The sequence below is a fragment of the Anomaloglossus baeobatrachus genome, chromosome 9 (assembly GCF_048569485.1).
Source record: "Anomaloglossus baeobatrachus isolate aAnoBae1 chromosome 9, aAnoBae1.hap1, whole genome shotgun sequence".
NCBI lineage: Eukaryota > Metazoa > Chordata > Amphibia > Anura > Aromobatidae > Anomaloglossus > Anomaloglossus baeobatrachus.
In genome coordinates, this window is record NC_134361.1 from 81,063,744 (window position 1) to 81,088,639 (window position 24,896).

Here is a 24,896-nt window from a genome sequence, read left to right on the forward strand (position 1 = left end):
AAATGCTATTTCTGTATTCTCAGCCTTTAAGATTTTAAACACCCTTTGTTTTTGTTTTATTATACTTTGTACAGTCTTATTTATCCATAGTGGTTTCTTTTTATTCCTGGACATTTTATTACCAGAGGGTATAAGCTTTTTACAGGACTCTAGCAGTATATCCTTAAACTTACCCCATTTATGTTCGGTATCCCCAGTTACCATGACTTTGTCCCAATCTACACATTTAAGCTCTTCCCTTAATTTGTTGAAATCAGCTTTCCTAAAATATCAGGTTTTTGCATTTCCCCTTTGAAATGTTCTATTGAATATTACTTTGAAGCTTACCATATTATGATCGCTGGTGCCCAACTGCTCCCGGATCTGTAGGTCTGAAATGGTATCCGGTCTATTTGACAGGACCAGATCTAGCAAATTATCTCCCCTGGTCGGTTCATCTACCATCTGAGAGAGGAAATTGTCTTGAATGGTAGATAAGAATTTACAGCTTTTAGCAGAACCAGAAGATTCTATGTCCCACTGAATGTCTGGATAGTTGAAATCCCCGATAATAAGAACCCGATTATTATTATTATTAGCTGCCTTTTCAATTTGTTCCAGCATTTCACTCTCTATTTGTTCAGGTATGTTAGGAGGCTTATAGCAAACTCAAATTAGCATTTTTCCATTATTCCCATCCCCATGTACATTTACCCATACTGACTCCACATTGTTGCAGTTCCCCCAATGTCATCATTCAACACAGGTTTTAGGTTAGATTTGATAAATATACACACCCCACCACCTTTTTTGTCTTTCCTGTCCTTCCTAAATGTTGTATAACCCTGTATGTTTGTCACCCAGTCATGGCTTTCATCCAGCCAGGTTTCCGTAATGCCCACCACATCATAATCCATGGTTGACATAAGAGTCTCCAATTCATTCATTTTGTTTGCAAGACTTCTTGCATTTGCCAGTAGACATTTAATACTATTAACACCTTTATTACTCCTAGCCTCCCTACGTTCCTTGCATGTCCCATCCCCACCTAATCCTTCATTGACCCTTACCATCTCACTGTCTCTATCTGCTCTATCTATCCCCTTATTTGCTCCACTACCCTCCCTCCCCCCAGATCCTAGTTTAAAAGCTCCTCCATCCGTCTGACCATTTTCTACCCCAGCACAGCTGCACCTTCCCCATTGAGGTGCAGCCCGTCCCTACCGTAGAGCCTGTAGCCGACTGAGAAGTCGGCCCAGTTCTCCATGAACCCGAACCCTTCCTTCCTGCACCAATTTCTAAGCCACGTATTTATCTCCCTAAGCTCCCGCTGTCTTTCTAGTTACGCTCGTGGCATCGGTAGTATTTCTGAAAACACCACCTTGGAGGTCTTGGACTTCAGCTTCTCTCCTAGTTCCCTGTAATCATTTTTAAGGACCTTCCACCTGCCTCTAACTTTGTCATTAGTAGAGATGAGCGAACCAACCGCGGTTCGGCTCGAGCTCGGTTCGCCGAACCGAGGTCCCGTTCGAGTTCGGTTCGGCGAATGTTCGACGAACCGGACTCGAACCAATAGGACAGAATGGGAGGCAATCACAAACACATAAAAACTCATTATAAATGTACACATACAGTTAATAAACATTGCCATAACACTTACCTGTGCCCGCGATGCGTCCTACTCTCTGTCTCCTGTCACTATTCCTTCCGATGATCGCTGCGTCCTCCCGATAACCAGCACTGATAGGACCTTCCGTGACGTTGTCAAAATAGCCATGTGACCAGTCACGTGGCTATTATCTCATTGGCTACAGACTGGTCACATGGCTTTGACGTCATGTCCTGTCCTAGGTCCTGTCATTGCACTCTCCGGTACACGGTGCACATTTGTGTATCGCCGTGTACCGGCGACATGCTCTAGCACATGGTCGACTCCCCGTTCCGTTAGGGACCGGCTGACACAGCCGGTCATTAACGGAAATCACCATTGCCATAGCAAGGCAGTTAGCGGTGACGTCACCGCTAACCGCGGCTCCGGGAATCACATGATCGGAGCACCGTTGCTATGGTAACGCGTCTGTCAGCGTTACTGCTGTTACCGCTAACAGCCATCAGCACTGATCTCTCACGGAGTGAAGGCTGCACGGGAAGCAGCGTCTTCCCCCATGCAGCAGTGATGGAGCAGAGCTGCATTTGTTGAACGAGAAAGAAAGAAGACCATGGATCGTGGAGGGCTGACAGGGGGTAATAAAGATGGAGTCTCTAATGTGTCTGTGTATTTATTTTTATTAAAGTATTTTTTCTCTGTGTGGTGTCTTTTTTTTAACCCTTTATTGGAGATTCTTAATGGCCGGGTCAAACGTGCCTGACATTAAGAATCTCTGGCTTAATAATAGCTAGTAAAACAAAGCTAGTATTAACTCATTATTACCCAGCAAGCCACCCGGCTTCAGGGCTGTTGGAAGAGTTGGATACAGCGCAAGATGATGGTGCTTCTATGAAAGCGCCATTTTCTGGGGCAGCTGCGGACTGCAATTCGCAGCAGAGGCGCCCAGAAACCTCGGGCTAACCTGTGCTGCGGATTCCAATCCCCAGCTGCCTAGTTGTACCTGGCTGGACACAAAAATGGGGCGAAGCCCACGTCATTTGTTTTTTAATTATTTCATGCAATAAGTGAAATAATTAAAAAAAACGGGCTTCCCTTTATTTTTGGTTCCCAGCCGGGTACAAATAGGCAACTGGGGGTTGGAGGCAGCCCGTGGCTGCCTGCTGTACCTGGCTAGCATACAAAAATATGGCGAAGCCCACGTCATTTTTTAGGTGGGCAAAAATCTTCTGCATACAGTCCTGGATGGAGTATGCTGAGCCTTGTAGTTCTGCAGCTGCTGTCTGCTCTTCTCCATACAGACAGACAGCAGCTGCAGAACTACAAGGCTCAGCATACTCCATCCAGGACTGTATGCAGAAGTTTTTTACCCCCCTGAAAAAATTATGTGGGCTTCGCCATATTTTTGTATGCTAGCCAGGTACAGCAGGCAGGTACGGCTGCCCCCAACCCCCAGTTCCCTATTTGTACCCGGCTGGGAACCAAAAATAAAGGGAAGCCCTTTTTTTATTATTTCATGAATTTCATGAAATAATTAGAAAACAAATGACGTAGGCTTCGCCTCATTTTTGTGTCCAGCCAGGTACAACTAGGCAGCTGGGGATTGGAATCCGCAGCACAGGTTGGCCTGAGCTTTCTGGGCCCCACTGCTGCTAATTGCAGTCTGCGGCCTCCTCAGAAAATGGCACTTTCATAGAAGCGCCATCTTCTGGCGCTGTATCCAACTCTTCCAGCACCTGCCTGCTATACCTGGCTAGCATACAAAAATATGGCGAAGCTCACGTCCTTTTTTTGTAGTTTTTTGGCAAAAAAAATAAAAAATGCTTCCCTGGATTTTACATTACCAGTGAAGGTAACACCAAGCAGTGGGGGTTAGCAGCCAGTAGCTGCTTGGATTACCCTTATCTAGCAAGACAAAAAATGCAGCGGGAGCCCATATATATTTTTTATAATTATTTATTTAAATAACTAAAAACAAAATGGGCTTCCCTGTATTTTGATTGCTGGACATCACAGTGCTGTAAAAATAAATCTTTAAAAAAAAATGACGTAGCGCTCCGCGGTATTTTTGATTCTTAGCGCAGATAAAGCAGACAGCTATAGGTTGCCACCCCCATCTGCCTGCCGTTACCTTGGTTGGCAATCAAAATACAGGGAAGCCCATTAATTTTTTCTATTTAAAAAATAGTTAAAAAAAAATGACGTTGGGTCCCCCCATTTTTGATAGCCAGCTAGGGTGAAGCAGACGGCTGTAGCCTGAAAACCACAGCTGGCAGCTTTACCGTGGTTGGGGATCCAATGTGGAGGTCCCCCCAGGCTCTTTTTTTATAATTATTTTATAAATATTAATAATTACACAAAAAAAGTAGGGTCCCCCCCAAATTGGATCACCAGCCAAGGTAAAGCGGACAGCTGTGGTCTGGTATTCTCAGGGTGGGAAGGTCCATAGTTATTGGGCCTTCACAGCCTAAAAATAGCAGGCCGCAGGAACCCCAGACGTGGCGCATCCACTAGATGCGCCAATCCTGGCGCTTCACCCCAGCTCATCCCGTGCCCTGGTGCAGTGGCAAACGGGGTAATAAATCGGGTTGATACTAGCTGTAAAGTCACCTGAGATCAAGCCCAGCAGTTTGTGATGTCATGGCGTCTATTAGATACCCAACATCATAAACTGTCAGTACTAACAAAATAAAAAAATCGACAAAAGAAATTTATTTGAAAAAACAGTCCCCAAAACATTCCCTCTTTCACCAATTTATTGTAAGAAAAAAAATAAAGGGGTCCCACGACGACTCTGGACCGTCTAGAATATGGGGGGGGGGAGACACTCAGGGAACGTATCCCCCATTTTCTAGGAGTGCGGACCCTTCATGTGAGGAGTGTGGGTGCAATGAATCTGCACTCACTCTCCCCGGGTCCACAGCAGCAGAGTCCATGTCGTAATGGTTGCTACCAAAGCTGCAATGCCCTGCTCATGAGGTAAGGGCATGCCTAATCAGTAGAACTATTCTACATTTCCAAATATTGGTATTTGCTGATATTATTGCTATTCCACCTACTATATATTGGGGATAGGATCTTGGAGATGGAATACCCCTTTAAGTCCAGTTATCCAGCTGAATGAATACTTAACAACAGAGCTCGCTATTTAGATGTGTTTTCTTGTGGCGTATAATGGACTCTCATGTTTGGTAGTCGTTCAGCAGGGAAACTATAAAAGCAAATCCCTCCATTTGGAAATGTAGTATATAGCTCTCCTGATCAATTATGTTCCTTAACTCATGAGCAGGGCATTGCAGTAATAATAATAATTTATTCATTTATATAGCGTTATTAATTCCATAGCGCTGTATGTCTTTGGAGTGTGGGAGGAAACCGGAGTACCCGGAGGAAACCCACGCAAACACGGGGAGAACATACAAACTCCTTGCAGATGGTGGGAATTGAACCCAGGACTTCAGCGCTGCAAGACTGCAGTGCTAACCACTGAGCCACCGCGCCGCCCATTTAGCTTACAGATGCATAACCACCACTCACTGTGTCTGAACACAGGAAGCTGAGGTGACAGCCGCTCTGTGCATGCGGCATCGTCTATTGTGAAGTAGAGGGCCGTGGGGGGATCAACGCTGCACAGGTACCGTGGGACACCGGGGAACACCGGTGGGGTTATAGGGGGTGACCTGGCAGGGCCTGGGGAGGAGTTTTCTGTCGCATGTGTCATGGCACATGCGACAGAAATCAGAGGAGTAGGGTGAATGCTGCCGGCGCGCTGCTGTGCGCGCGGCCATCTTGGATTTCTTGGAGGGCATCAGGGGGGGCACTTTGGCGACACAGGGGGACCGGAGGGGACAGGGGAGGAGATTTATCATGTTTGTTCATGCCAGATGGGAGATAAATAATTTTTTACCGACACTGTCATTTGCTGTAACGTGATCATCGGTGTACGGTGTATACCTGTGATCACGTGAGCGGGAACCGGAAAAACCGTCCTGAATCATGATCTCCAGGGTCTCAGCTAGCCCTGAAACCCCGGAGATTTTCTGACGCCGGGGGGCGCTATTCACTTATTTCTGCCTGCTGTTTATAAACAGCAGATCAGAATAAGGCTACATTAACACGGCCGATCAATTTTTGTGGTCTGCAAAAAACAGTCCGTTTTTTTTCACGGGTGCATCCGTGTGGCATCCGTTTCCGTTCCGTAGACGGTCCGTATGTCATCTGTTTGTCATCCGTGTGCCTTCCGTTATTTTTGTGTACTGCAAAAAAACTGAAGGAGGGAAAATACATAAATTTACCCAGGATCCATAGCTTCAACCTACATGAGACGGTCACATGTTCACTCCAGTGCCATTTTCTACTGCTTTTCACAGCGTAGAGCTCTCTGGTGATTTTCCTGTGCTTGTACACTTCATATCAGTCTTTTCTGTCATTATAATGGCAGAAAGACACATAATGTCCCACTCTCCTGCATTTTGTAATTTTGCACCCTTTGGTGCTTTTCATGTGGCACTAAGGGGTGCTTAGCTTTGTATTTAGCCAAAAAAATGAAAAAAAAAAAAATGACGTGGGGTTTCCCCTATTTTTGTAGCCAGCTAGGGTAAAGCAGACGGCTGCAGCCTGCAGACCACAGCTGGCAGCCTCACCTTGGCTGGTAATCCAAAACTGAGGGCACCCCACGCTGTTATTTTAAATGAAATAAATAATTTAAAAAAAAAAAAACACGTAGTGGTCCCCCCAAAATTGGATCACCAGCCAAGGTAAAGCAGACAGCTGGGGTCTGATATTCTCAGACTAGGGAGGTCCATGGTTATTGGACTCTCCCCAGCCTAAAAATAGCAGGCCGCAGCCGCCCCAGAAGTGGCGCATCCATTAGATGCGCCAATCCTGGTGCTTCGCCCCAGCTCATCCCGTGCCCTGGTGCGGTGGCAAACGGGGTAATATATGGGGTTAATACCAGATGTGTAATGTCACTTGGCATCAAGCCCTGGGGTTGGTGAGGTCAGGCGTCTATCAGATACCCGACATCACCAACCCAGTCAGTAATAAAAAAAAAATAGACGACAAACACATTTTTATTTGAAAAAACACTCCCCAATACATTCCCTCTTTAACCAATTTATTAGAAAGAAAAACAAATCCAGGTCTGGTGTAATCCAAGGGGTTGCCATGACGATCCACACTGTCCCAGTCAATGAAGAGCAGGATGTTCCCCATTGGCTGGGAGAGCAATGCAGTGACTTGAGCTAACATCAATGGGTCAGTCCAGGTCACTGCAGGGGATGACAAGTGCTGCTGTCAGCGAGGTACATTACCTGCGCTGATCTCCTGCACTGCTGACAGCACCTGTCACTGAGTTCAATGACCTTCACAGCCAAGTATCGCGAGAGGCCCGTGACGTCACCGCTAGTCAGTCTCGGGTCGGAAGCGAGAGAAGGTGATGTGACAAGCGGCGGCCATGGAGGACAGTGACAGCGCTGAAGTCGGGACTTCATCACCGCAGGTAAGCCGAGCGGGACCATGTGTGCAGAGTGCCAGGTGGGCGGAGCCTAGCGGGGTAATGTGTGCAGAGTGCCAGGTGTGCAGAGTGCCAGGTGGGCGGAGCCTAGCGGGGTAATGTGTGCAGAGTTCCAGGTGGGCGGAGCCTAGCAGGACCATGTGTGCAGAGTGTCAGGTGGGCGGAGCCTAGCGGGACCATGTGTGCAGAGTGCCAGGTGGGCAGAGCCATGTGTGCTGGCGGCGGAGTGCGAAGTGGGTGGAGCCTAGCGGGCTCATGTGGCGCTGAGGACGTCAGTGTCGTGGACTGCATGGCTGGGGACAGGTGAGTGTGTGTGTGTGTGTATGTATGTGTACATGCCGCGTGCAGGAGGGGGCGGAGCGAGCTGAGCGGGGAAGTGTCGGCTTCCTGCACACGTAACTAGGATAAATATCGGGTTACTAACCAAAGCGCTTTTCTTGGATACCTGATGTTTATCTTGGTTACCAGCTTCTGGCAGGCTGCCAGCGATGGCTCCTGCACACTGTAGCTGTAAAAAATCCTGCTTTTTGCTGCTGGAACCGTTCTCGAACGTAACTAGAACTATCGAACTTTAGCAAAAAGCTCGAGTTCTAGTTCGATCTAGAACAGCCCCCAAAATCACTCGAACCGCGAACTGGAGAACCGCGCTCAACTCTAGTCATTAGTACCAATGTGCACCATGACCGCTGGGTTTTCCCCAGCCCCACCCAGCAATCTGTCTATCTGATCCGCAATATGCCGAACCCAAGCACCCGGCAGACAACACACTGTTCAGCATTCACGGTCTCGGCGACAGATGACCCTGTCTGTCCGCCTAATTATAGAGTCCCCTACCACCAACATCTGTCTGAGATTTGCTGCACTCCTATTTCCCTCCTTCCTACAGCAGTCATTCTCCTGGTTGCTAGGAGCAACGTCCTGCTATAGTGACCCTAATCCTGGCCCTTCATTCCTAATATCAGCCAAACAGGCATATTTACTAGATTGTGCCAGGTCAGGACTAGGCTCCCTGACACTTTTCCCCCTACCTCTTCTTCTAACTGTTACCCAGCTACCTACCTCTGGGTCCTGATCTTCTCCACCCCCACCCTCCTCCATATCACTGGCCCCAGCCAGAGAAAGCTCAGGGAGCTCTAAACTCCTCTCCAGGTTTGCAATGCCCCTGAGTGTTGCAAGCTGCTTATTTAGATCAGTTACCTTGGCTTCCAAATACGCAACATGCTTGCATCGAGTGCAGACATATTCACCCTCGAACAGCTGCTCAAGGCATGCATTCATCTGACAAGATTTGTTTCAGAAATTTGTTGCAAAAATATGCACGAAATCTGAATCTCCTGACAGAAAAACGCACCAACAAACACATTTTTCTGCCAGCAGATGCAGATTTGGTGCAGAAATTTCTACAAAAAAATCCGCAACAAATTTCTGCACCAAATCTGCATCTCCTAGAGGAAAAATGCATCAAAACCACTTTGCAAGTTTGGTGTTTTTTTCTGCCAGGAGACGCAGATTTTCTGCAACCAAATACTTAATGTGTGCAAATAGCCTAAGCTGGTAATCCAGCTTTCAGTTCACCTCAGGTGAGTACATTGAGTTCACCTGAGGTCATAGGTGGAAACCACCAGCTGTGACCTCAGGTGAACTCACTGACGTCACCACTTTCACATCTGCAGCTCTATCAGTATAACCCTGATGCCACAGTGCTCGATCGCGTTTTCAAATGTGACCACGCACTGCAACCTCAGATGTTGCAGAGTTGGGATCGTTGTGGGACTTTGTGTCTGTGGGTTCCACCGGACCTGCAGAGGTATTTTGGAGTTAATGAATTGAAGAAAGGGTTTTTTTGTTGTTTTTTTTTTAAATAAAGGATTTTTCTCTGTGCTTTGTGTTTACTTTTTTACTTAATCGATTAGTAACGGGGGGTCTCATAGATCCCTCCCATTACTTACCTTGGGCTTGATGATATTTGTGATTTTTGACAATTCACATTCATCCCTTATATTACCCTGATTGCTACCGCTCCAGGGCAATCGGCATGAGCCAGGTACGAGTCTGGATTGTCGCTTCTAATCAAAGCCCCAATTCTGAGGAAGCTATGGGCTGCTATTTTTAAGCTGGGGAGGGCCCAATAACCATGGGACTCATCAGCCTGAAAATACCAGCCCCCAGCTGTCTGATTTCTTTGCTGGGTATCAAAATTGGGGGACCACACACCATTTTTTTTTTTTAAATATTTATTTAAATAATTTAAAAAAAGCCACATGGGATCCCTTGTATTTTCTTCTTAGCCAAGATAACACACACAGCTGGGGGTTGTAGCCATGCGACAGCCAATGTGACAGCCATGTGGAGATTGGGTAAGTATAGCTGTTCTACTTTAATCCCCATTTTGCTACATTTTTCCTTTTTTTTTTCCTTATCTGGGTGACCGAACCCGAACAGTAATACAGATTTCCCTGAGATATCCATGTTCAGAGTCCATGCATGGACACCAGGTGTCCGGTATGGACCAAGATCTTTACAGTTTGGGTTTGTCCATTACTAATCTCTACCTCTCGTTTCATTAGACACTAACGGATCCATGGAGACACATCCAATTAATACAATCTGAAGCCATTTACAAGTAAATAGGTCAAAGAGATACATTTACATTTTCTATACTTTTGTAACATTTTTAGAAGTTTGGTTATTTATTTTGTTTTCTTCTTTCCGCTCACAAAAGCCCAGCAGTTACTGTAGGTCTTATAATATCCTTCAATCACATTAACCAGTGATTTAATAATCTACTTTGTTTAGTTTCTTGCAGGCAGTCAACGAGCTATAAAAATCTGCAGCAAAATTAAATCTTTAATAGAAGAATTCACAGGATGCCATAATCTATTAATAGGAGCACGGCCACATTTTCTTCATACATCCTGCTACAATAGAGCTATGCCATGCCTTATGCAGAACTTCGATTTAGTTCAGTTGAAATATATACATTATATATATATATATATATACACACAGTATATATATCTAATATTTATAATATAATATTTATAACATGTAATGATGTAGATATATACTGTATATGTAGCCTGGGTGGCTGAGCCACTGCAGAGAAGCACAATATGCAAGGGTGGCACCTTACAGAAATATTTCAGTATTTGCTACTAGTCTGAAAGTAAAAGACAGTGATATTTAGTCCAATGTTTCTGGATGCATTTACACTAAAACTAAATTACCACCGATTATCTACATACTCAATGGTGGAAACTCATATTCATAATCAATGGTGGAAATGAAAAGGAAAGTAACTGGTGTGTCGCTGCTTAGTGACGAGGGTAGAGATAGCAGAAATATTTTCAGATGCAGGAGTGACAGAGACTTAAGGCCCTGTCACACACAGAGATAAATCTGCGGCAGATATGTGGTTGCAGTGAAATTGTGGACAATCAGTGCCAGGTTTGTGGCTGTGTACAAATGGAACAATATGTCCATGATTTCACTGCAACCACAGATCTGCCAAAGATTTATCTCTGTGTGTGATGGGGCCTTTATCAATACAGTCATATGAAAAAGTTTGGGCACTACTATTAATGTTAACCTTTTTTCTTTATAACAATTTGGGTTTTTGCAACAGCTATTTCAGTTTCATATATCTAATAACTGATGGACTGAGTAATATTTCTGGATTGAAATGAGGTTTATTGTACTAACAGAAAATGTGCAATCCGCATTTAAACTAAATTTGACCGGTGGAAAAGTATGGGCACCTCAACATAAAAGTGACATTAATATTTTGTAGATCTTCCTTTTGCAAAAATAACAGCCTCTAGTCTCTTCCTGTAGCTTTTAATGAGTTCCTGGATCCTGGATGAAGGTATATTTGACCATTCCTGTTTACAAAACAATTCCAGTTCAGTTAATTTTGATGGTCGCCGAGCATGGACAGCCGCTTCAAATCATCCCACAGATGTTCAATGATATTCAGGTCTGGGGACTGGGATGGCCATTCCAGAACATTGTAATTGTTCCTCTGCATGAATGCCTGAGTAGATTTGGAGCGGTGTTTTGGATCATTGTCTTGCTGAAATATTCATCCCCTGCGTAACTTCAACTTCGTCACTGATTCTTGCACATTATTGTCAAGAATCTGCTGATACTGAGTTGAATCCATGCGACCCTTAACTTTAACAAGATTCCCGGTGCCGGCATTGGCCACACAGCCCCAAAGCATGATGTAACCTCCACCAAATTTTACTGTGGGTAGCAAGTGCTTTTCTTGGAATGCCGTGTTTTTTTGCCTCCATGCATAACGCCTTTTTATATGACCAAACAACTCAATCTTTGTTTCATCAGTCCACAGGACCTTCTTCCAAAATGTAACTGGCTTGCCCAAATGTGCTTTTGCATACCTCAGGTGACTGTTTGTGGTGTGCTTACAAAAACGGCTTCTTTCGCATTACTCTCCCATACAGCTTCTCCTTGTGCAACGTGCGCTGTATTGTTGACCGATGCACATTGACACCATCTGCAGCAAGATGATGCTGCAGGTCTTTGGGGGTGGTATGTGGATTGTCCTTGACTGTTCTCACCATTAGTCTTCTCTGTCTTTCTGATATTTTTCTTGGCCTGCCAGTTCTGGGCTTAACAAGAACTGTACCTGTGTTCTTCATTTCCTTACTATGTTCCTCACAGTGGACACTGACAGTTTAAATCTCTGAGACAACTTTTTGTATCCTTCCTCTGAACAACTATGTTGAATAATCTTTGTTTTCAGATCATTTGAGAGTTGTTTTGAGGAGCCCATGATGCCACTCTTCATAGAAGATTCAAATAGGAGAACAACTTGCAAGTGGCCACCTTAAATACCTTTTCTCATGATTGGATACACCTGCCTATGAAGTTCAAATTTCAATGAGGTTACAAAGCCAATTTAGTGCTTTAGTAAGTCAGTAAAAAGTAGTTAGGAGTGTTCAAATCAAGAAATTGATAAGGGTGCCCATACTTTTGCACTTTTCAAATTTTGTTTAATTGCGGATTGCACATTTTCTGTTAGTACAATAAACCTCATTTCAATCCAGATATATTACTCAGTCCATCAGTTATTAGATATATCAAACAGAAATAGCTGCTGCAAAAACCCAAATTGTTCTAAAGAAAAAAGCGTAACATTAATAGGGGTGCCCAAACTTTTTCATATGAATGTATCTAAAGGCCCCTTTACATACTGCAACATCGCAAACGACATCGCTGTAACGTCACCGGTTTTGTGACGTAATAGTGACCTCCCCAGCGACATTGCAGTGTGTGAAACACATCAGCAACCTGGCCCATGATGTGAGGTTGCTGATCACTACACATCTCTCAGGACCATTCTTTGGTCCTTTGTTTCCCGCTGCGCAGCATGATCGCTAGAAAGTCTCAGTGTGTAAAGGGGCCTTTATAGCAACTTCGTTAGCGACTTCTCTTTCAAAAAGCTGCTTTACAACGTCCCCAATGTCTAGCTATGTCGCTCTGCAGGTCTGTATCACTGTTGCGTCATTTTCCAGGTTTGCCTGTTTGACAGCTCACCAGTAGAGATGAGCGAACCGGCCGTGGTTCGGCTCGAGTTCGGTTCGCTGAACGGAGGTCTTGTTCGAGTTCGGTTCGGCGAACCGGTTCGGCGAACCACTCGAACCGCATAGGAAACATAGGGAGGCAATCACAAAACACATAAAAACACCTAGAAAACACCCTCAAAGGTGTCCAAAACGTGACAAACAACTCACAACACAACACAAACACATGGGAAAGTGACAAGAACACATTCTCATGCGAAAACAAAACAGCGTTACAAGGAAAAGAGGATGAGACACAGATATAGGCATGGCATGCCCTTCTAAAATCATGTAAAACACCGCAAGGTTACTCCAAGCGGAGTCTCCCTTTTTTCCAAAAATTGGGCCACACACACACCCACCCATTCAGTGGCAGCACTTGTGCCCCAGTTGTACACTTCACAGGTAGATTTGCATCAAGCACATTAAAAAATACGCCATACTTAACCGTCCCCAGGATGACACCAGGGTAGGTAGCAAAGACTTTGCTGAACCATGACTTGTTCATCTCGGCTGATTTTAAAAAACACAGCAAGTAAGGGTTACTCCAAGCGGAGTCTCCCTTTTTTCCAAAAATTAGGCCACACAGACAACCACCCCATCAGTGGCAGCACTTGTGCCCCAGTTGTACACTTCACAGCTAGATTTGCATCAAGAACATTAAAAATCCACAAGCATTTACTCTCCCCAGGATGACACAGGGGTAGTAAATTCCTTGTGGATCCATGCCTTGTTCATTTTGATGAACGTTAGTCTGTCCACATTATCACTGGACAGACGCGTGCGCTTATCTGTCAACACACACCCAGCAGCACTGAAGACACGTTCAGAGACAACGCTGGCAGCTGGACACGACAAGATCTCCAAGGCGTAAGTGGAGAGCTCTGGCCGTTTTTCAAAATTTGAAGCCCAAAATGAGCAAGGCTCCAGTTGCAAAGTCATGGCATCGATGTTCATTTGGAGATACTCCTGTATCATCCTCTCCAGCCGTTGACTATGTGTCAGACTTGTTGTCTCTGGTGGCCTTGCAAAGGATGGTCTGAAAAAATTATGAAAAGATTCAATAAAATTGCTGTTACCAGCACCAGATACGATGCTGCTGGTATGGGTAGACTGTTGAAGATGACGAGACCGTCCCATGTTTGTCAAGTTACAACTGGGAGATTCACTCCCTGCACCAGGGTTGTTTGGTGGAAAAGCCGAGCTAAGATCGAGTAACAGCTTCTGCTGATACTCCTGCATACGTGCGTCCCTTTCTATGGCTGGAATTATGTCACAAAATTTGGACTTGTACCGGGGATCTAATAGTGTGGCAAGACAGTAGTCATCATCACTTCTAACAATACAAGGGTCATGTTGGAGGTAGTGCAGCAAGAAGCACTCATGTGTCTTGCGCAGCCATGCGGACCAAGTCCACGCTGTGTTTGTGGCATAGAGGTGGTAACCGTTCTTTCTTCCTCTGACATCTCCCCCCAACCTCTTTCAACTGAAATTTGACCAAGGTCTCCCTCATCCGCTGAGTCTTCCATGTCCATGGACAGTTCGTCCTCCATTTCTTCATGTTCTCCTGCACCTTCCTCAACATTTCGCCTGCTACCATGCGCCCTTGTTGATACCTGTCCCCCATGGTCCCATGCCTGCCGCGTTGGTGATGATGAACGTCTGGACCTTGGTGATGTTGTCTCTTGCGCATATGAATTCTCCTGTAGTTCCTCCCCTTCCTGTTGTCCCACCCCCTGACACCGAATAGTGTTTAGCGTGTGTTCCAGCATGTAAATGACTGGAATTGTCATGCTGATAATGGCATTGTCAGTGCTAAACATATTCGTCGCCATGTCGAAACTGTGCAGAAGGGTGCATAGGTCCTTGATCTGAGACCACTCCATCAGGGTGATCTGCCCCACCTCTGCATCTCGTTGGCCCAGGCTATACGTCATGAAGTATTGCACCAGGGTTCGACGGTGCTGCCACAGTCGCTGTAACATGTGGAGAGTCGAATTCCAGCGTGTCGGCACATCGCATTTCAGGTGATGAACCGGCAGGCCGAAAGACTTCTGGAGCGATGCAAGTCGCTCAGCAGCGGTGGTTGAACGGCGGAAGTGAGCAGACAGTTTTCGTGCCCTGTTCAGAAGGCCATCTAGGCCGGGATAGTGTGTTAAAAATTGCTGGACAACAAGGTTCAACACATGAGCCATACAAGGCACGTGTGTCACCTTGCCCAGGCGAAGGGCCACACCCAGGTTTGCAGCATTGTCGCACACAGCCTTACCAGGCTGCAGGTTGAGTGGAGACAACCATTTACCAAACTTAGTCTCCAGAGCTGCCCACAACTCAGCCGCTGTGTGACTCTTATTCCAGGACATTTCAAGCTAAAGACCGCCTGATGCCGTTGCGCTCTGCTGTCAGCATAGTAATGAGGGGTGCGTGATTCCTTCTACGCAGTTAGAACGCTGGTGGCCTGACCAGGCAGGCTTGGGGCGGAGGTGGAGGACCCAGACGAGGTAGAGGAGGCAGAAGCAGTGGCGGAACTTGGACAGACAGAGGATTGACACACAAGTCGTGGGAACGGCAAGACTTGTGCAGCAGACCCTTCACCATCTATCACTATAGTTACCCAGTGCCCTGTCAGCGACATGTAACGTCCCTGTCCATGCTTACTGGTCCAAGTATCGGTGGTGAAATGCACCCGTTCACACACAGAGTTTCTCAAGGAAGCGGTGATGTTGTGTGCGACATGCTGGTGTAGCGCAGGCACACCTTTCTTAGAGAAGTAGTGGCGACTGGGCATCTGGTACTGGGGCACAGCGACAGACATAAGGTCTCTAAAATCCTGTGTGTCCACCAGGCGGAAAGGCAGCATTTCGGTAGCCAAGAGCTTACAGAGGGATAAAGTCAACCTCTTAGCTTTGTCATGGGTCGCAGGAAATGGCCTTTTATTTGTCCACATCTGAGGGACAGAGATCCGGCTGCTGTGTGTAGATGGTGTTGAGTAGGGTGTCCCTGGAAAAATGCAGGTTTGTGAGGAAAGTGCAGGCGTAGACATGATGTTGCCTTCATCCAACGTTGGTGCTATCGATGTCTGAGAGAGCTGTACATACGCACTTGTTTCCCCTTCCAAACCAACTGAGGACCTACCAAGCAAACTGCCTGTTGCGGTTACAGTGGTGGAAGTTGTGCGTGGAAAACCAGGTGTGACAGCTGTCCCCACAATCCTAGAAGATGAAGAGCGTGCGGATGCACTGGAAGGGGCAGGCGGTGGATGGTTCGCTCCGCTAGGCCGCATTGCAGCACGGTGAGCTTCCCACCGGGACATATGATATTTATTCATGTGACGATTCATGGAAGAAGTTGTCAAACTGCTGAGGTTTTGCCCTCTACTAACAGAATCACGACAAATTTTACAGATCACATAATTTGGGCGATCTTTTGCTATAGCAAAAAAGGACCAGGCTAGGCAAGGCTTAGAGGGCATGCGACCTGCTGATCCACCCCGACTAGTGCTTAAAGGCACAGTGGTGGCTGAGGATGCAGTTGTAGACGTACTACCAGTACTCCGACTCTGTCCAGGAACGCGCAAGGTAACTTCGTCGTCAGTTGCATCCTCCTCCACCGCCTCTGTTCACCTCCTCGAGTGCCTGACTGTGGGTTGACAGTAGGTGGGATCTAGAAGTTCCTCATCAATTGTTGTGTTTGCACTCCTCTCACCCTCAGACCGAGCCTCTTCTTGCCCTGACCGAATATTTAAGTTGTCATCCCAATCTGGTATCTGTGTCTCATCGTCATCAGTATGTTCCTCATTGTCTTTAACAACAGGTGTTAAAGTTTGTGAATAAGGGTCAACATTATGCTCAGAAACTTGGTTCTCATGGCCTGAATCAGAGTCACAAAGGTTCTGGGCATCACTGCAGACCATTTCCTGGTCTGTACTCACTGTAGCTTGGGAGCAGACCTCTGATTCCCAGGCTATAGTGTGACTGAACAGCTCTGCAGACTCAGCCATCTCAGTTCCACCATACTGTGCAGGGCGGATGGAGACTTCAGAGCTGGGAGAAAGCAAGCGTGATTGGGATGACAACTCAGAGGACTGGTGTTTTTTGGATGCGGTAGTTGAGGTGGCGGAGAGGGCACTTGTTGGACCACTTGAGATCCATTCAAGCATTTTCTTTTTTTGGCCATCATCTACCTTTGTTCCAGTTGTTCGTGTCCGTAAAAAAGGGAGCACATCGGATTGTCCACAGTAAGTAATAGACATCTTACTTTTGCTGGAAGATGGTCTATCTTCAGCAGATGTTAATGGAGCTTTGCCATCTTCCCCACGAAGAAACCCTTTTTTTCCTTTTCCAACACGCCTCTTCCCCTTTCCACCAGCATCTGTCATTTTGCCACTCATTTTGATTGCGACAAGATTGTGCACTTAAAACGTGGTAGTAAAAATTGAGAGGTGGTGTAGATTGCAGCGGTGGTCTACCTTTATTGACAGCAGAATAAACAACAATAACTATCCCTGACAATGCAACTATGGCCCTTAAACTGGCAGCATAGTTTGCTATTAGAATGGCTTAGTAACAATGACTTTGAGTGTGCAATGCAGAGGTGCTGCAAATAGCTTTGCACCAGTGGGACAATAATGGAAGTCCAACAGCCACTTTTAGGATGCCACTAAGTTTACTCAGTGTTTGCTAGTATAATGGCTTAGTAACAATGAGTTTGACTGTGCAATGCAGAGGTGCTGCAAATAGCTTTGCACTAGTGGGACACTAATGGAAGTACAACAGCCACTTTTAGGATGCCACTAAGTTTCCTCAGTGTTTGCTAGTATAATGGCTTAGTAACAATGAGCTTGAGTGTGCAAAGGGCAGGAGGGTACAGTGGCAGGGTTGTGGGTCAGTGTACAGGAAAGGAAGCTTCACTTTCTATCCCTCCTAATGGGGAAATGCAGCGAGGAAGTCCCTGAGCTTAGCTACACAGACGCGGTTATCTTCTGTAGCTGTTAAAATCTGTTCCCACGGACCTGACTATCACCTATGGCTCTGAGCCTGCTGTTATTAGCCCTTACAAGGGCTAATAGAAACTTCTATCCCTATTCTGTATAGCGCTGTGTGTAGAGCGTACACAGCAGTATCGGAGACAGGAGCTACGCCAGCGGTGACTGACACCCAGACGCAGAAGGCAGATAATGGCATCCAGACGGGCAGATACCCGTTTTTATAATGCAGGGACATGTGACATGGACATCCTATCACACATGCCGTTGCTTCTCTGGCTAAAAGTCCACTTAGCTGTGTGTGTGTGTCTGGGATTGGCTGACATGCTGGCCCGTCCCACTACACGCTCGCGCTTAGGGAAGGAAGACAAGGAAAAAAAAAAAATAGTGATCGCCATTATCCCAGCAGCAGTGATCTGAATGCGCTGTTCCCGCACACTATACGCTGAAATTTCATAATAGTGTGAGTCACAGAGTGACTTACACTATTACAGCAGAAAGCCAGCTAGTAATTAGCTTGGCTTTTTGCTGCTAGAACCATTCTCGAACGTAACTAGAACTATCGAGCTTTAGTAAAAAGCTCGAGTTCTAGTTCGATCTAGAACAGCCCCCAAAATCACTCGAACCGCGAACTGGAGAACCACGAACCACGCTCAACTCTACTCACCAGCGACTCACCAGAGACTTTGTAGCGATCCTGGCCAGGTTGGGATCGCTGGTGGGATCGCCTGAAAGTCTCAGTGTGTAAAGGGGCCTTCAGAAATAGGGAATGAGGTTTCAAAATAAGTAACAGATGCCAAAAATATGTTTTTCTTCTTTTTTTTTCTATTGAACATTTGCTGAAGGAGTTTAATGTTTTTTTTTTTAAAAAAAAATATATATATATATATATATATATATTAATGCACTCACGACTAGTCCCTGCGCTGATTAGCATATCATAAAAGATCTTTAGAAATACTTTTTCTAAAGATCTCTTTATCTATGCTACTAGATACAGGGACAGTTAGGCAGGGATTAGCAATATGCACCCAGAACTGCTCGTGGTTCTGAGTGTATATTGCACCTGACAGGTTCACTTTAAGCCTGGCAGAACATTCTTCAAAGAATGTATTTCCGTGCGTGATGTTTGTTCTCAATACTGAATAAATCAAGAGGTTTTGAAAAGTTTGTTTCTATTTTCACATTATTTACATATCATTAATATATCTATTAATACTATGATTTTCATAATTTCACACCTTTTCTTTCTTGGTGTTGCAATTTCAATGTTGAGGAGTGTATAAAAAAGAAGGGTGGGTAAGGGTGGCTTTACATGCTGTGATATCCGGCCCGATATCGCTAGTATGCGACCCGCCCCCATCGTTTGTGCGAAACGGGCATATCGCTGCCCGTGGCGCACAAAATCTGGCACCCCCGTCACACGGACTTACCTGCATAGCGACGTCGCTGTGACCGGCGTACCGCCTCCTTTCTAAGGGGGCGGTCCGTTCGGCGTCACAGCGACGTCACTAAGCGGCCGCCCAATGAAAGCGGAGGGGCGGAGATGAGCGGGACGTAACATCCCGCCTGCCTCCTTCCGCATTGTGGCCAGAGGCAGGTAAGGAGATGTTCCTCGTTCCTGCGGCGTCACATGTAGCGATGTGTGCTGCCGCAGGAACGAGGAACAACTTCGCCCCTGCGACAGCAGCGATAACTGGCAGCGGACCCCCATGTCAATGAGGAGCGATTTTGGACGTTTTTGCAACGATCCAAAATCGCTCCTAGGAGTCACACGCTACGACATCGCTACAGCGGCCGGATGTGCGTCACAAAATCCGTGACCCCAACGAGATCGCTGTAGCGAAATCGTAGCGTGTAAAGCCCACTTAAGCGCACCAGTGTGAGTGAGCAGACTTAATCAATCCAGGGAACCTCACACGGACCCGACACAGCGAGTCCAATAGTAACAAACAGCAGGTAGAAAAGTCCAGCATGGAGAGGTAAGTCCTGACTCCTGAGACTATAAAACTTTACATTTCTTAGGAATATATTAAAAATATATTAAATATATTAAAAAAATTCATCTTTTAAGTAGTAAATAAGCAATTCTACACATTTTGGAGACTCTCATTAACCAAGATTATGGCTAGTCGCCAAAATACGTATGGTCGCTACTTTATAACTTACAAAATGGAGGTTTTGTGCCAAGTAGGAATAAGTGAGTCCTGTGCGCTGATGATGATGATCCAAGGGAAGATTCCAAGAATTAGGATTCGTAACGACGTGGTTTATTATCAACATGTTTGAAATGTCCTCCGACTTCTTCATCAGGAAGAAAAAACAGTTTGATGTTCTTTCCTGATGAAGAAGTCGGATGACATTGAAACGCGTTGATAAAATAATCCCGTTGCTAGCAACCCTAACTCCTGGAATACTCCTTTGGACCATTATCAGCAGCGCAGAAGACCCGCTTATTCCTTCTTGGTAATTTACTGGTAATCTAACCCGTGGAGTTGCAGCAGCTGACAATTTCAAGGTTCTTTTAATTGTTGTGTACGACACAACTGGACAAGGTGAGCATTTCCTTTCACAATACTGTCTCTGATCACTGGATAATACCCTATTGTGGTTTGTTGTTGACGCACCCCAGGGCTTTGGGGTACTCGGTCCCGGGCAGTATATTTACTTGGACTGTTTACTGGGAGGCCGTTGCCCGGTTCAGTGACCCTGGGGGTCGCTAAATAGGGGTTATGTACATGAGAATGATAAAGTTTTTGTCATGACACCACTTGCGGGTTTCGGCTATTTAGATGGAGCCGCCGCTGCACATTCTCTCGCTGCTGGGGCTGATGTTAATGGCAGCCTGGATGTTGGGCCCTCCGCAAGTAGTGCCAGACCCCAGGTGATAGATGATGGTGTTGGGCGCGGAAAGAAGGTAGGCCACACAAGGGATTGCAGTCTAACTGGTTTCTTTACTCACAGCGTTGTAATGGCTGGCAACCTGATGATGCTGGTTCTCACCACTGGTCCCCTTAGTTCCAGTGCTGGTGTGGTGACCTGGGGCTGTCTTCCCCTGCACCTGTCTCTGGTTGGTGGGTCCCCGTGGCTTGGAGCGTCTTGGGGTCCCCTCCTGATCTTTTTTCAGTTTTAGTCCGTATGATAGGTAGCTTGAACCCTGTGGGGTCAGTTTCTCTGTCCCTGTTCCCCGGTTCTCCCGTTGCTACTGTATCCCAAACTTTACGGTCGGTGAGGTCCTGGATGGTGCCCTCACCATGCAGATTTTATCAGGTCTGCCTGGAGCATTTTCATCACCTAGGGCTCTGTACCCCGTCGGTGCTATCATTCCAAGTGTACTCCACCATACGCCTTCAGCCTGACAGATCACTGCTACACTCTCCTGTCAGTATGGTTACGTCCGTCTCCTTTCACTTCCACTTACTGACTGTCTGACCCCTCCCCCCTGGTTGTCATCTAGTGGACTAGATCGGTTCCACCCCAGGTGGCCATCCATTGGGTCCAACCCTAGCCTGTCACCAGTCCTTGGGAACGGGAAAAACAGGGATTAAAAGAAATGTTTTGGTGTTACCGTCACTGGTCTTCTGGGTCACTAGGGGTAGGCCTGTATTCTTGGTAGGATGCAGTTTCCTGTACCTCCTGATGGCTTCATGGGCACTACATTGTTCCTTTGCTTTATCTGCAAGATGGCATTTTTAATATATGCCTAATAAATGTGAAGTTTTATAGACTCAAGAGATACCTTGGACTTTTGCTGACTTATAAAAATAAACTTTGCAAAGTTTATGTACACTTTAAAGTACGCTTTTATGCTAAGTTTGTAAATGATTCCCTATTCATGAGGTAGGGAGTTGCAAACAGATCACTTGGGATTTGCAGAACACTGATTGAAGCGAAGGTTGAGCATACACACAATAGCTCTAATCATTGTAGGACTATGACAGGTTGCCAAGTAAAACTCCCAGTCATTGACAATAAAGCAGGGGTGGACCCGCCTACTGAACACCAACTCTCTTCAGAAGGGCCCTATTCTTAGAATTAGAGGATATCACAACAATTAGAGCCCCAGCTATTGTCTATCAGTAACTTACAAATTTGGTTAAAAAAAAAAAAAAAAAAAAAAGAAATAAGGCAGACAGAAATGATGCATAGTTTAGTGCCAAGGGCAGTACCTAAGGAGGCAGTGGGTAACACATCAACTAATTGTAACATGCCCTAATTGGAACAGGCTCTGCGCCCTTCCCCTATGGCTGCCTCCCTTTGCTGTGCTTGGCTTTTGAAAGTTGCCCAGTGTGCGTCTCTGACATCCTCTCCCTAAGCAACTCAAGGCCCAATTAGAGACACACCTGTGGCTTAGTATAGTCTTATAGTTCAGTTGCCGTTTTGAGTGCTCTAACAAATGTTCATGTTATGCATCCATCCTTCCAAGCTTCTGTGATTGTACATACCTTCGGTCTTACCAGTTTACTCTTTACTGAGTCTTTCCCTGGATTACCCATACCTCCCAACTTTTGAGGAACAAAAAGAGGGACAAGTTATGTTTTTGACTTAGCGCGCCATGGCAAATTTTGACCACACCCCTAGTTACCCTCATCTAACATTTCCTTTCTGCCCTGGCAGGAGGAGATGTCAAAGTGGCAGTGGCCTTGAGGGACATTCAGTAGATGCCCGAGACTGCAGGGCAAAGACTGAAATCCAGGACTGTTGTGCTGTACCGTCCGGTCCAGAGTTCAGGTCAGTGGTATCCAACAGCAGGATGGAAGGCCTTGAATCTCTTATTTTCCAGCATACCCGTGGCAGCATGTGATTAGCCATGGATAGTGCAACATCATCTGTTCATCATGTGCGAGTCATTAGGATTACAGGGACATCAAATATGTCTGTTTTTTTTGCTGATTTCTGATGTTTATAAATATGGACAAATCAACAATGAAGTCACTGGACAAGGTCTTCCAATCGAAGAACATTTAACTAGTGATGAAGATACAGCTCGTACATAGTTTGGCCTTTGCTATGGTAACATATGGATGCGAAATCTGGACGATAAAGGAACAAGACAGAAGAAGAATCAATGCCCTTGAAATGTGGTGATGGAGAAGGATATTATCAATACCATGGAAGGCAAGAAGAAAAAAAAACAATTTTAGAACAAATCAAGCCAGACATGTCATTCAAAGCAAGGATCACCAAGCTACGACTTGCCTATTGTGGACACATCATGCGAAGGGAGCAATCACTGGAGAAGCACATCATGGTTGAAAGAATAGAAGAAAGAAGGCAAAGAGGAAGACCAGCAAACCGATGACTTTATACTATCTAGAAAACTATGGAGAAGACCCTGGTAGACCTACAAAATTTGATGCTCTTACAGATTGTTTATCCAACAACGTGCTATGGCTCAAGATAAAGCTGTTAAATAATAATTACTATTATTTTTGAAAGTGCATTTAAAATGTTATTATTGTAATTCTTTTTTTATTAAGTTTTAATTATTTTAAAGGAAGAAAAAATATATTTTATTCTCCCTTTCGCATACAGGGACATAGAAGTACCCTGCTATATACAGATGTATCTCTATGTACCTGTATAATCTGCTTCGGGGTTCAGTGCCTACAATTCAGCTCCTATTCTCCTATTTCCATCAGTGTGGGCTCATTGTTAGAGCCTGCAAACTTGAAGATTGTGAGTTTGAGTCTTGGGGAGACTAGCACAATTTATACATTTATTTAATTTATGCTCATGCAGAGAGATGCCGGCTCTACCCTCAAGGAAGCGGAGCTATGGAACTGACAAGGAGAAGTGAGAGGAAGTTAGGACAAAAACCCTGACAGCTGGGACAGTGGAAACAAGTTCTCAAATTGGGACAGTCCCATTGATTCCGGGTCGGTTGGGAGATATTGATTAACTCACCGATTGCAATAAGCTAATTGTCTGTAGTTGGACTCTATTAATACGGTGCATTGATCCTTGCAAATACGCCTGTGGTTCCCTTGTCTACCTCTGTATGCTGTGTCAGACTTGCCACGTTCCTATTCTTCTGCTTTTCTGGTGTTGTAGTGCCAGTGTATGAAAGCCCTCGCTTCTCCACATGCCCTGTCTACACTGTCGCCCTTGGTCTTTGTGTCCATCCTACCCTTTGGCTTCATAAATCCACCTTACCAGGTGAGACTAAATACTCTACAAATTCAGAATCCGTGTATTAAGGGTGCTTTACACACTGCGACATCGCTAGCATTTGCTGGCGATGTCATGCGCGATAGCACCCGCCCCTTCGTATGGCCGATATGTGGTGATCGCTGCCGTAGCGAACATTATTGCTATGGCAGCGTCACATGCACATACCTGCTCTGCGACGTCGCTGTGGCCGGCGAACCACCTCCTTTCTAAGGGGGCGGTTCATTCAGCGTCACAGCGACATCACAGCAGCGTCACTGAACCGCCGCCCAGTAGAAAAGGAGGGGAGGAGATAAGCAGCCGGAACATGCCGCCCACCTCCTTCCTTCCTCCTTTTCCGGTAGATCGAGGTAAGGTGATGGTTGTCGTTCCTGCGGTGTCACACACAGCGATGTGTGGTGCCGCAGAAGCGACGAACCACATCGCTACGGAGCAGAAAACAATATTTTGTTTTAGAACGACCTCTCCATGACCACCGATTTTTCCCTCTTTTGCGATAGTTTACGGTCGCTCAGAGGAGTCACACGCTGCGATCTCGCTAACGAAGCCGGATGTGCGTCACAACCACTGTGACACCGACGATATCTCGTTAGCGATGTCGCAGCGTGTAAAGCACCCTTTACTCTTTGCCAAACTTAGAAGAAACATCAATTTGAAACTTTCACCGCGGACTATAGTTTTTCACTTTAACAATGAATTTGTTACCTGTATTTATGTATACAGCAGCCACGACACTGCAGACCTTTCAAAAGTAGTTTCCTTTCAAAGTTAAAATATAACTCCCCAGGCACTAAGATTTGGGATAATTAGAGGAAACCATATAACTCACTGATAAATTCAGAGCTGACATAAGCAGAGACATGTCAGCAGATTGAAAAACAAAGTACAAGCAAAAATAAATGTATAAATAAAATAAATTCTCATGTAAGCCATCTCAGAAGAGCTGTTCATTTACCGGAAGACAGGCGTAGAAGACACTCCACATCCTGCACTGTCACATTAGTAAATCATGAACACGGATTTGGTCATCATCACCTTTATAAAAGGATATTGGTG